General features: G+C 41.9%; 1 long non-coding RNA gene across 1 annotated transcript in view; it reads left to right on the forward strand.

The window, feature by feature from the left end:
* LOC115301793 overlaps nt 1-13,113 on the forward strand; it is a 37,638-nt gene extending 24,525 nt beyond the window's left edge. Inside the window, exon 3 of the long non-coding RNA XR_003913291.1 lies at nt 12,990-13,113. This is a non-coding gene — a long non-coding RNA (uncharacterized LOC115301793). The remainder of the gene's footprint in view (nt 1-12,989) is intronic.
* Nucleotides 13,114-13,341: the final 228 nt, after the last annotated feature.

The following is a 13,341-nucleotide window of genomic DNA, read 5'->3' on the forward strand; positions in this document are numbered from 1 at the left end:
AATATAAAGCAGCAGAGTAAAAAGTATTCATAAGCCGGCAGAGTGCTGTCATATCAGGAGGTGATAAAATGCCACATTTCCCCCTTACATATGCGCTTGATGACAGCTTGCTCAAAGGCCTATGCCTGCTTTTTAGCCGTGTGGGTTTTGCCGAAAACGGTCTCTCAATATCTGGGAAAAACTCCTTATCAGGACATTTCTTTTTATCAAGATGCAGCAAATCAGACCCCTTTCCCGGGGCCTCAACTTTGATCTGTTTCCTTCTAAAGCAATCTGTGATCCTTCTCTCTCCTCCTGACAATGTAGTTCCAAGCGCTGAGTTCATAAACTAGTTTATAAAGAGCCCCGCCCTATCCCTTGCTCACAGTGATTTCTTCCAGTTCAGGATACAGAACTGTTATTACCTAGGTCACAAGCCTGGCTTTTACCACCAACGATTCTGTTTTGTGAAGCGGTTGTACTGTTTTTCTAGTTATTTTTTTTTTTTTAATGTTTAAAAGGAGCCACACACATGCACACAAAAAGTGTTAAGAGAGCTAGGGGTTGGGAGAAGGAGGTCTGGTAGCTTTCTGGCATTTGGGGAAGACACAGGTTTTGATCTAAGCCCAGATGTCCCCTGACCAAGTGCCATGTGGTGAGTTTTGTAATATCTATGGGCCTTCATTTTCTCATCTGGAAAAGAAAATGATAATGTTACAGGGATTGGGGAAAATAATTTATGTAGAAGCTCCATTTATAAAAGAACTTCAAAATAATAAAGATGAGGGAGCAGGGCTCCTTAACCACTGGAAACCAGGAGGCCCAAATCATCATGATGGCTGAAAAGTCCCCAGAGGAAGTCAAGGGGGCTTGACATCTAGGGAGTGTTTAGCAGCTGTTAGATAAATGGGAGCTAATATGTAAGTTTGCATGAGTCCTATGATCCAGACATTTAGAAATATAGACTCCCAAAGGGCAGGACATCGAGACCCACCATGCCAAGGACCGGCCTTGTCCCTAATGAGCATGTGACCCATATACTGAATGGATGAATAGATAGCAAGGAGGTTGAGATGAAATCTGCCTGGCAACTCAGGAAGGGTAGAAGACCTCCGGTGTAAGAATCTATCTGAGTCATTCATTCCCCCAATCTGTGTTCTTCTTCCCAAAGCATCTCTCCCAAAAAAGGAGGGAGGGATGGCTTTGAGAGGAAGCCATTTGCATGGTCACTTTCTTACTCACTCAGCAAGCATTTTTGAGCATCATCAAAGTGCCAGCCTCTGGGCTCGGTGGCCGGAAGTGAAAGCAGAAAGACTCTAGCCGTGTCTCCAAAGAGCTGTCAGCCTGATCATGGAAGGAGGCTATGGCAGGTCCCCATGGAGCCTCACCCAATGTAAAGAAGGGCTCGTACAGAAGCATCCGGAAGTGGATGCTTCTGGAGTTCTGTCTGTGAGTTAGCGAGGTGCACACAGGCAGCTTAACAGGGAGCATCACCCTGAAGGCTCAACTCTGTGAAGGAACCTGGCTGTGAGGTCATCAGAGAACTTTCCGTAAATTATGCACCTGCAAAAGCACAGAAAGTAAGTTGTCTCCCAAGTGAAGGAGATAGATGGGGTGAGGAAAGCACCTCGGGCATGACCATTTCTTTCACCCACAAAATCTTAGATAACGTGCTTTGCTTGGGGATGTGTCACATGGAGTCCTAGTTGGCACACCCATATGTCCAAAGCAATAAACACTTGGTAGAGTGGAGTCAGCGTTTCGGATTGACTCTCTCTCCACAGACTCTCTTCCAGAATTGGAGTAGAGATGTAAGAATGGAGACACAGGAAGCTACTGCTCAGCTCTCAAAACCATGGACGGACAGTTGGGCTCTAAGCGGTTTATTTCTCTCCTGGGTTGTGGATTACCTTCCCTAGTTCCACAGCAGGAGGTATGTAAGAAATGGCTCGAAGACGCTATTGGGTTTCCTGAGCAGTCTGCCCCATACCCTCTTCCAGCTGTCAAGTGGATTGATCCCTCCTCATGAAGGCATCTATCCCTGTGTGTGCCACTTCTGGGCCACTCTAGGACTCTGATTTCTGCAATTCGGGACAGCGTGTGCACGAGTGAGCCCCATTTTCCTTCCCACGTTGCCCACGGTTGTGTTATGAAAACATGAAGAATCCCTGCTTCCCTGTAACAGCCTGCCCCTCCCCCATCCCATGCCACAGACCCTCTTTGGCTGAGTATCTTTCTTCCGTAATACATCCTCATCTCCATTTCCTCAAGTCATTTTTATTTACCCTATAATCATTTTCTCTACCAGCTAATAAACTCTGCTTTATTTATTTTTTTCCCTATTCAGTGGGTAATGTGGTTTCAATGAGCTTTCCATCATTTGCCTAAAAACTGTTATTAAGTTGTGGGTAACAGTGGCGCGTGCTTCATCCGCTGAGAAGGCTCCGGCTGGGCTCCAGGGGGCCTCCCCATTATCCTCTCCTCATTTGTTCCCCCAGACCGTAGGCCGTGCAGTTCGAGCTCTCCAAGGCCAACGAACACAAGCCTCACCTTGCCGCCTTCACGCAGGACAGGAGCCTGCTGCGTGTGCCCATTCTCATCCTGATCTGACTCACAAGGGGTCACTTGAAGCCCGTCCAGGCTGCTGGGCTCCAGTGGCTATGCACTTTATTTTTTAGGCCATCTCTGGGGTGCCTTGGATAGAATGGCTAAACCGACCGATTGAGAATCAGCATGCATTTCTTCGTCCTGCCACACTTTTGCCAGGAGTTGAATTACAGTCATACATCATCAGCCCGTGGTCCCCACAGACCCTGTGGTGGACCCACCATGGTGGCTCTTCATCTTGCTTCATGTATTAACTCCCCCCAGAGAGTTTGCTTTTTAACATTTTTAGAAACAAAATGGTAAACTTTTTTCCAGTATCCCAACCCATACATTTGTGTCATATAAGAACTCTAACATGCAGATGATGAAAAAGAAAATAAAGTACACCCCTGAATTTCACCATCCAGAGATAACCGGCTTGGAACTTTATCATGTCTATAATTACAGACGTACACCCAAGGATGCATAAAAGTTTGGGGTGTGCATGTGCATTATCACACTTTTTTTTTTTTTACAAAATTAGAATCATACCATACGTAAAATTTTGTAGCATGCTTCATATGTTATGAACATCTTTTCATGCCAATGCATATTTATCTGGTTCAGGTTTTTTTAATGTTTATTTTTGAAATTGAGAGAGCAAGCAGGGGAGGGAGACAGAGGATCTGAAGCTGGCTCTGCACTGACTGCAGAAAGCTCAATGCGGGTGGGGCTTGAACCCACAAACCATGAGATCATGACCTGAGCCAAAGTCTGATGCTTAACTGACTGAGCCACCCAGACGCCCTATCTTGTTCAGTTTTAATAGCTAAACAGTACCTCATCATACTAATGTAGCCTACTTTCCTTCTCTGATTTTCCTGTTCTTGAAAGTTGAGGTCACGTCCAACTTTTCATGATATATACAAAAATGGACTGAGCTAAAATCTTTATGCACAGTCTTATTTTTTCCTTAGCATAAATTCTTCCAAGTAGAATTATTGAGCCAAACAAGGCATATCTGTGAGGCTTTGAAAACATCCTGCCAAAGTATTCTCCCCAATCCCTGGATAATTTGTGCCAGGGTACACATTCTCCATTAGTTGGAGTGTGTCTATTTCTGCTCACCCCGAGATTTTTGAGTAGGTAGGCATTTTGTGGCCCTGGACAGGCTTTCAGAAAGACAGAGAGCAGATGTCTGGAATCTGGAAGTCTGAATCCAGCTCTGCATGTTGGTAGAGAGGTCACAGCTCGACAGTGTGGAGTCTGGAAGCCTCCACGTAGTGTCTGGAACCCTGCCAGCAGAACTGCATTCTTCTAAACTTGCCCAGAATTTCCTGTCTCACATTCCCTTTTCTGGGGCCTTCCTTTTGTCCTGACCACCATTATTTTTACTGTATGTACCCCTTGTACTGGGTTCTGTGCTTGTCTCTTCTGGGCTTCGATTTTCTGTACGTAGATGCTCCTTCTCCAGCCTGACTTAACTTCTTTAGGGAGAAGAATGTTCTGTAAATTCAGCCTTGCCTGGCACCTGACAACGTATACAGTAGGTGATAAATACCTCCTGCCTCAACTGACTTTCAGGCTAGACCACAGCCTTATCCTGTAGCTATTGCTTAGTAGGCATTTATAGGGTGTTGCCCCAGTCATAGAAAAACGGCAGTGTGGAGGGGAAGAGTGTTTTCTTCCAATTTCTAGAAAATAAAACCACATACGGTGCTGGGGAGCCTTTTCCTAAGCCTTCTGAGAAATGCATCACGTTCTTTATTATCCCCTCAAGGAGTCATATAGCTTGTTATTTTCAAGCTGTGTTACATGGAAAATCGAACCTTAAATCAACTTTGCTTCTTGTTGTCCCTCAGTTCCAGTCTCTTGATTTTATTTCCTGAGCTGGAGTTTGGAGGAGGAAGGACAGTGCATAGGCTGAGTGGAGACCACAGGCTGTTTACCCCGGGGTTACTGATGCCCCAGGAGGACTTGCCTTCCTCCCCTCACTCTATCCTACCCGGAGGTACTCTTCCACGGCCTTTGGTCAGGCTACCTTAACTTGAGTGCCAATACCCAGATCGCTTGGAATTCTGTTCAAATAACTTCTCCCACTTTCTCTAACAGTGAATTATCTTTCCATGTCTTTGGGTCTTGACATTACTGGGTGGGGTTGAGGGGATGGTGTTGTGCGCATAGTAAAAGACAGTTAAGTCAGGATGGTGCTTATAATTTGATAGTAATTTGATGTGGTAACCGCAGCATGAGTCACATGTTTAGAGGAAGCCAAGAGCACGGAGCATGGAGGCCACTCATACCCATACTTCCCTGGCTGTGGCAATTGCCTGTGAGGCATAGGACTCCCTGGAAAAGTGGGGACAGAACCGAAAAAGGGAGGAGAATGGCAATCTCCCAGGTCAGGTTTGGGATCAACAGATTGACCAAAGTTTGTGATTTATTAGTTGGGAAGAGCCACACTCAAGCGCTTAGCATTGATGGATATTTTTCTCATTACATTTCAAACATAGAAAATGGCCCTTTCTGAATGAGAAATCTGGGGCCATTTTAGTCATTAGTCATTTGAAACTTTCTCTCCTGGTGTTACAGAAAGAAAAAAAAATGACAAGAACTAAAACACATTCCTTGCTCTGAATTGCTTATATAGAACAAAATGAAATGCTTAAGTTCAGTAACTCCATTAGTCTGGTGGTTTGCCTCTTTTTTTTCTTTTCTATTTCTGTTTTAGCAGCCTGTTGTATTCAAACCTTTTATTATGTGGGAACAAAAATAATTGAATGCATACTGTGCTGAGTACATATGTGTATATATTAACTCTTCAGTGAGTCCCTGTGGCGCCTATAAAATCTAACTCCGTACCATGATCCAAGGAAGGTGCTCAATTAACATCTGATAATTAAAATGAGTGGGCTCAAAGAATAACACCTGAGCTCCACATGAATGGAGGAAGATATTCTGAAAATCCTTATTCTGAAAATCCAAGGGATTTTCTGTGCTGATTTACCTTTGGGTGGGTCAGCATCAGACACATACACTGAGGATTTGTTCTGCCACAGACCTGGTTGTAACCTCAGCTTAATTTGAGGCTACTTACTCTTAGCAGTCGAGGACAAACAGTTGGGTCATCTGCAGAGAGCTACTGTCCTTGAGGGAAACCAAAATATGCCACTCCAAAATATGTCACTTTGGCATAAGGATCATTTTGAACAAAAGGCAGTAGAGGAGAAGCAGATACAAGGAAAGCTGCCCACCTTCCCTCTATTTGCCTTAAAATGGGACATAACTTTTCAAGGAAGTCCCTTTTTCTATCTCTACCTAGGAGGACCAAAGTGAATCACAGGAGACAACTTTAGCTCCTTATCAGCCCTAGGATGGTACCAGGAGAATCTGTATAACAAACTGTACTAACCAGCTTTTAACTACCATTACCTTCCAATCTATTGACCTTCCCATTTTACCACCTTTGGAAGCCTGTAGTTATTTTTCTCTGTCTTCTCAATTCTCTACAAATGTATTGTTCTTTGTTGGAGCTGCTCTATAAGCCTGAATTCTAAGCCGCTTTTCCGAGTTACTCATCTCTGAGGATTCTCACGTGTTACATGTGCAGTAGACATGTTAAAACACTTGTCTGTTTTTCTCTTGAGAACCTGTCTTTTATTACAGAGCCCCAGCTGTATAACTGTGGTAGTTTGTCAGAGTCACTGATGCAGCCATAGAGCATCTGGACACTGGAGCTTACGTGAGCCTTATTCTGTGTGATCTCATGTGTCTTCTGAACAGTAATAGGAAATAGGAATTATTTGCTCACTTCTCATAAGGAAATTGAGGCTCAGAGAGGCTAAGGGACATAACTAAGTCCTCTCAGGATGCCATACTGTCAAGTTTGAACTTGATGCTAGAATTTTGACCTCACATGCCAGTTCTCTCTTTATTCTGGGACAACACAGGAATTTGGTGAATGGCAAGTTTTAGGGGGCTGGTCTATTTACCAAGTACTCACAGACAAACACAATGAAGAGATGTATGTTAGATGTCAGCTTGTCTGAGTTGCAAACTGCTCTCTGTGAAAGGGATTTGAAATTATTAAAATCTCAGAGAATATCCATAAATGAAATTGGCTTTCTCTCTCTCTCTCTCTCTCTCATTACCACTTAAAGGAACAACAAAAAGCAAACATTTATTATTTTTTAATGTCTATTAAACACCAGGTGCCCCAACAAACAGCTTATTTAAGCATCAAAGCTTCTTCTAATCATTTTGATAGAAAAGTTTATAAAACAAGATGAAATTTATCCTGCTTCCTAAACATTATATGAAATTAAGTCCCAAACTTTGTGATGGCAGGAATTATGTCTATTTTGTTGTGTTACATCCTTAGCACAGAATAGATATTCTACAGAATTTATGGAATCAGTCAATGAATAGATAAAAAAGACATCTCAATAGAACATAAAACAATTTAAAGATGCTAGCATGTTTTAGATGGTGATATCTTATTAAGTCAATGAAGAACTCTAAGTGGTTGGTCCTACCGGCATATTCATTTTATTTTATTTTTTAAAAAACTCATTGCTCTCATTGCTTTGCTCTGGATGTGCATGGAAGCAATTTCTCAATCCCACATTCACAGTTGCTACACTCAGCTAGAACGTAGTCAAGTTCTTCTTCAAGTCTACCTTGGATTATTTTTCTAAGTAAAAGAAACCTTTTGCTTGCTGACAATCCACAAATTTAAATATACCTTCAGGTATGGATTTTCCATAAACCTGGTAACCAGCCCAGCCTGTTTGGGTTTTAATTCTGAAATTTATTGGCTCTTCCTAGCCATTTGCAGATACAGGCTTATTCTTAATTGTTCATTTTTATTCTTACTCCAAACATAGTAAATCTTAATAGCTGCGCTTTCAGCAGTAAGGGGGAATGTGGTAGCTGTAGAGAAAAGTATTCAAAAGCACATTAGATTAGCAACAATATAATAATGTTTCCAAGCTGCTCATAGGAGCTTATATAGACTTTCAGAATAATCATACGAAGACGGTTTTTGAAAGGACCTTCCAGATGGATACGTTCTGCCCACCTCATGATTGTCATAACATGGTTCTCCTTCCATTTCTGAGTCATTCAGAACTGTGAAAATTCTATTTTTCCACTTTAATTATGGAGCTGGATGAGAATGTATTCTGTTGTTTGGCAGTATTACTAACGCACTCTATTTGTTTATGGCTCTTTGAGAAAGCCATTTTAATAAGGTCAGATTTGCAATTTAAATGAACTTTAATATTTCTTGCAAAGGCTGGGGCTGCTTATTTATGCGAGGGGTGAACACAGTAGAAATTTATGGTTTAAAAATATGTTCTCCTGTTTCCTTTTCCAAATGGTGCATCTCAGGTGATAAACGTTTTCAACTATATTTATAATTTTTTTTTCAAGAAAAGGGCAGAAAACCCAAATCAGAGAAATAAATCATGACTCTAAATAGGGTTGTTAATACTGTATTTTTCTGCTTTTCCCATTAAAATCTCTACCCTAAACCCCTATTGTATGCAGGAAAAAATATTACTCAGTCGCAACCCTGTGGGTGAGCTCCTTGTTCTGACACTCTTAAGCCACACAAACAAGCAAAACCACAACACAACACAACGAAACTTATCCTCTAATCTTTAAGGAGTGGCTATTTATTGAATTATATAACTGCTCTTGATGAACAGAGCTCTAGGTAAAGAAGGGAGCCTGTACGTTTACCTATCAGAGGAATCTGTGACTGACTGTGTCAGGCAGGCTGCTTTATACCGTATCCCTACAACTCAGGGATCAGGAGCAGTGGGCTTTAGAGGAATTCATTTAATTGGCTGAGAAGTTATTTCTTGATTGGGGTGATGAGAGATAGAGAAGCGCCACTGTCCTTTCTCTGGCTTGAATTCGGCTTCCACTTCCTAAGTGCTTTACAGATGGTCTGGTGGAAAGAAAGACAAAGCAAAGGTGAGAAGGTCTAAATGTAGCTTACATAGTAAATGCTTGTAGGCACCCACATGGAAAAGACTGGATAACATTGGGATGGGATGGCTTTTACATTCTTTCTAAACCAACTTAAGAAGGAATATGAGGTAAGCTGTATACTTTACATTTTCTGTTAGCTTAAATGATTCAAATGAATCTGCAGAAACGTAATTTGATGGGAACTAAATCTCTGTGAAATTCCTTCCTCCTTCCCTCCCTCCTTCCCACCCTCCTTCCCTTCCCACCCTCCTTTCCTTCCTTCCTTCCTTCCTTCCTTCCTTCCTTCCTTCCTTCCTTCCTTCCTTCCTTCCTTCCAACAAATCGCTAAATTCAGTTTCACCTGTTTGAGAGGCTTAGCATTCTTTTGAGTCAGGTAAGCTTTAGGCTGCTTGCCTGCCCGGCCAAACCTCAGAGAAGAGGAACCTCAATGATCACTTACATTTCCTCACCTCACATTTATTCCTAGTTCACATCATTCTCCCGCCCATTCCTGACATTTTGCTAAGACTCTTCTTGGCAAGTCCAGCAAGACCCCCACAACTAGAAATCCAGTGAACACACTCTTTCCTTGGTTTGGTGACTTCTCTTGGGCATACGCCCTGCGTATATCAGTTGCTTTATACTTGTGCTTCTCTTGTGAAATCTTGGTTTTCCTCATGTATCTGTGGCTATTGCTTCTTGATCTCTCTCAAGAGTACTGAGAGTCTAAATTCTCTTTTCAGAGTGCTCTCGAGTCCTCTGCTTCTCTTACTCCATATGCTTTTTTAGTAACTTCATCTGTACTCATGGCTTTAGCTATCACTTACATGGAACATGAGATGTAGGATCTTATAATATCCTGACATGGTGGTCACCACTGGTTTCTTGGCTTGCCACCTCCATGAAAGGTCCCTAAATCCATTCACTCAAACAGAAGTCGGAGTCATAGGCCCTTTTGTTTGCCCATCCCATAGCCAATCAACACATCATCACTTTCTAGCTCCTTAAAATGCTTCTCAAATGCATCTAACTCTCTCTATTCCTTCTGTACTTATCTTGGTCCCAGTTATTTATTACCTGGATCCCTCCTTACCTCCACTCAGGCCTCATTCTCAGAGCCATGTTTTATGCTACACCTGGAGACAGTTTCCTAAATATAATACCTGGTCGTGTCACTCTTCTAGTCTCACTTCTAATGGCCATCTAAAAGTTTTGGTACAAATTCCAAGTTTCTTGACTATCTCTTTGTTATTGCTTTCTTTTAAAATATCACCATCAAAGAACATAGAAAGAACTTTGGTCTGTATGATATTTTAGTCTTTGGAATTTGTGAAGATTTCTTTTTGTGGGCTTGTACAGAATGAAATTTTTTATTATTAGATCGATGTTGGCTTGAAAGGAATAATTTTCTCTAATTGTTTTTATTGATCAAGATTAGACCTCACTTTGATTTTTCAATCTGGAACTTAAATTTTTCTCCAATCCCAGAAAATTCAAATGTTGTCTTTCTTCTTCTTTATTTTCTTCTCCTGTATATCCTATTAGATATACGCTAGATGATTTTATTCTATTCACTACAGTTTTGAACCTCTTGTTGACATTGTTTATCTCTTTATACGCCTGTGCACATTTCTTTCTGGTTCATTGATCTGTTGTTTAATTTGCTCATTGCATCTTGTGTTTCAGTCTATGTGCATTCATTTTTTCAGTCTTACATGAGTTTTAAAAAAAACCCATTTTTTAAAAACACAATGCTTTATTCTACCATTAATGTTTCTGTTCTTCCTTTTGTTCTCTTTAATGATTTTAAGAATACTAGATTTTAGTATTTAGGTATTGCAGGCATTTCTAATTGTTGGAATACTGATTTTACTGTTTGCTGCAACTGCTGATTCTTCTTAGGATGGTATATATCTCCCTGTGATTTTGAGCTTGTCTTCAGTAGGGCTTTTTCTCCTGTGGTAGTCTTATGTAGTTGAGCTGTGGGAATTTCCTATGGGAAAGGTTTGAATTTTTCTTTTCCCTGGACCCAGAAGTTTCATTTTCATGAAAAGTTTTGATGTTAATGTCTCAGCTTGAACCATGTATCTAAAGTGAATTTGGATGGTGCACCTGCCTTAATATAAGCTCGGTGGTATGACATCCTAAGATATTTTTCCCTACCCCAAGCTGGTATGGTGGTAAAAAAAGAGAAGGGGCAAGGGTGAAGTTATGGAATAGAGCAAAGCCTGCTATAAAAGCAGGCAGAAGTATAAGAAACAAGGGAGGGGACAGAGAATGTGTTCCCAGAGACTAAAGGAGGGCCAAGGGAGAAGAGGATTTCAGTAAAAGATGTGAAATCCACTAGGTTAAACTTAGCACACGTAAACTCTTCCTCACCCATTCTGAGTACTGCTGAAGGCTAACTTTATGTGATCTGCCTTTGTGTAGGCTCCCTTGTGGGGCCTTTCATATGATGGAACACCATAAATTGCATGAGGGACATAGAGAGCACTATTGTACACAGGATTTGGAAATATCAGTCAACAGGTCAACACAAAGGACAGAAGTTGTATGATTAAATTATTCCTCCTTGAAGGCATTTCTGCCAGTTGAATTAAATTCAGACTCAGCTTGACATTCAAGGCCTTTGCCTGTAATGTCACTCATTTATATTCATGAAGGTTCCACCATCACATCTGCTTGCTTATTGACATCTATGTGGGCCCAGCTTGAACACAGACCAAATTTCTTCCATATGCAAAGTCTTCCCTGTCTCAACTTGCTGAGTGTTCCTTTAAATCCTACCTCCTTGAGGGGCACCTGGGTGGCTCAGTTGGTTAAGCATCTGACTTCGGTTCTGGTCAGGATCTAACAGTTTGTGGGTTCGAGCTCCAAGTCGGGATCTGTGCTGACAGCTCAGAGCCTGGAGCCTTCTGTGGACCTGTTCTCCCTCTCTGCCCTCCCCCACTTATGCTTTGTCTCTCTCTCTCAAAAATAAATAAACATTAAAAAAGTAAATAAATCCCATCTCCTTTGTGAAGCCTTTCTAAATCTCCCTAAACCAGTTATAATCTCTTTATTCTCTTAATTCTCGTAGTCTCATGTTTGCAATTCTTATCACCCCTTGTTGGGTCTTACATGTTTTTCTCTATCTGTGTATACATCCTATGACCTCTCCCACCCTCACTTTTACTTTCTGGAGGGTAGACTCCAAACCATCTTGATCATCGGGACACCCTGGTATCTAGAACCACGACATGACAAATGGTTGATACATGGCTGATAAATGAGTTTATAGAGGAATCTGAAGGTGATGTGCTTTGTGATTTTACCTTGTGACAAGGTCTGGGATCAGAGCAGTTAATGCATGGACAGTACCAGGGTGGACCTTCAGAATGTCCAGGAAGCTCTGTGCTGTGGCCGCAGGCATCCCCATAAAGGCAGCCATGTTGAGACCAGGGGCTTGTGCTCTGGCAAAAGAGGGGCTTGAAGATTTGACTGAAGGTGAAGGCTATGCTCTTTGGTGTCAGAAAGAGGGAGGCTCCGTTGAGACTTTCTGTGTATCAACCTCCGTGGCCATAAGCCTATTGTATCTCAGATAGCCAGAGGCGGAGAAAATATACACACTCACATAGCCATACTTGAGTGTCTGTAAACATAAGTTTTAAAAGACTCACTTCACACATCTCAAAGCCTCCTAGTGAAGGTTGAGGCCCCATTGCTACAAATCATGTATCAGAGGGAAGCCAACGTTATTCTGAGAAGCATTTGGAGCAGCTCTGACCAAATGCTTGTTGGCAGCCTGGTCTTAGCAATAAAGGATGTGGCCATGGCGCCCTCCTGGATGAGTCAGCAGCAAGGTGGTCATGTGAGAACCTGGGAGACGTGACCTGCACAGTTTAGGAACAATGACTCAAAAATCACTGAAGCCTCCAAAACCCACTCGGGTTTTGATGTAAGTCATGGTAAAACTGTTCTTTCCACAGGAGTGTCCAACCAACGGCTTTCCCTTTCCTCTCCTTTTGTAAGCTTTCGACTTGTATTTTCTCTTTTCCTATCTTGAGGTAGGAGGGACACTTGGATAGAAACTGTTGATATTTATACTTAGATCTTACTGTCTGTCATATATCCTTGTCAGTGACAGTGAGGGTGAGGGGTCATAGCCAGGGATAAATGAGAAAGAAGCATAACGACACAGGATGGTCTGTGTGTGAAACGTCACCGGGGTACAGTGTTTGGATATGTTCTGAGTTTTAAACAGCAGACTTACAGTCCTAATTATTTACTTTGAATTTACTTGTGTGCCTACAGCCCACAGCATCTGGGGGCACATTGGCCCGAGTGTATTTGTGGTGTAGATTATTTGCATGCAGGGCTGAGTAGTGAACAAATGTCAGAAATGAAGGTGCAGGGTGGACCTGAAGGAGCCCCTGAAACCACGATGTTTTCTTCTCCATATGCAGTGACACACGCTCACTGACCAGAAGGTGATGTCTAATACCAGCTTACGGGAGAGCTCAGAACCGGAGAAGACACCAGGCTACTTCATAAAAGCTGCCAGATGAGGAAAAAAGGAATTGCTTTTTAAACGACTTGATATATTTGCAGAGATCACAGAAATTCTGGCCAGCAACAGATGTGTTCACCTATCTTTTTAAAAAGAGGAATGATCCCTGAGATTACCTCCAGGAAGTTTAAGTGTATGGAGAAAAATACCCAGCACATCTAAGAAGTAATGGAATCATGAGTGAATAAACAGCTCGGTGTTGCCACAAATAAATCATCCAGGATGGGTCTGAAAGGTATTTAAAATTC

Source organism: Suricata suricatta, chromosome 9 (genome assembly GCF_006229205.1).
Source record: "Suricata suricatta isolate VVHF042 chromosome 9, meerkat_22Aug2017_6uvM2_HiC, whole genome shotgun sequence".
In the NCBI taxonomy this organism is placed as follows: domain Eukaryota; kingdom Metazoa; phylum Chordata; class Mammalia; order Carnivora; family Herpestidae; genus Suricata; species Suricata suricatta.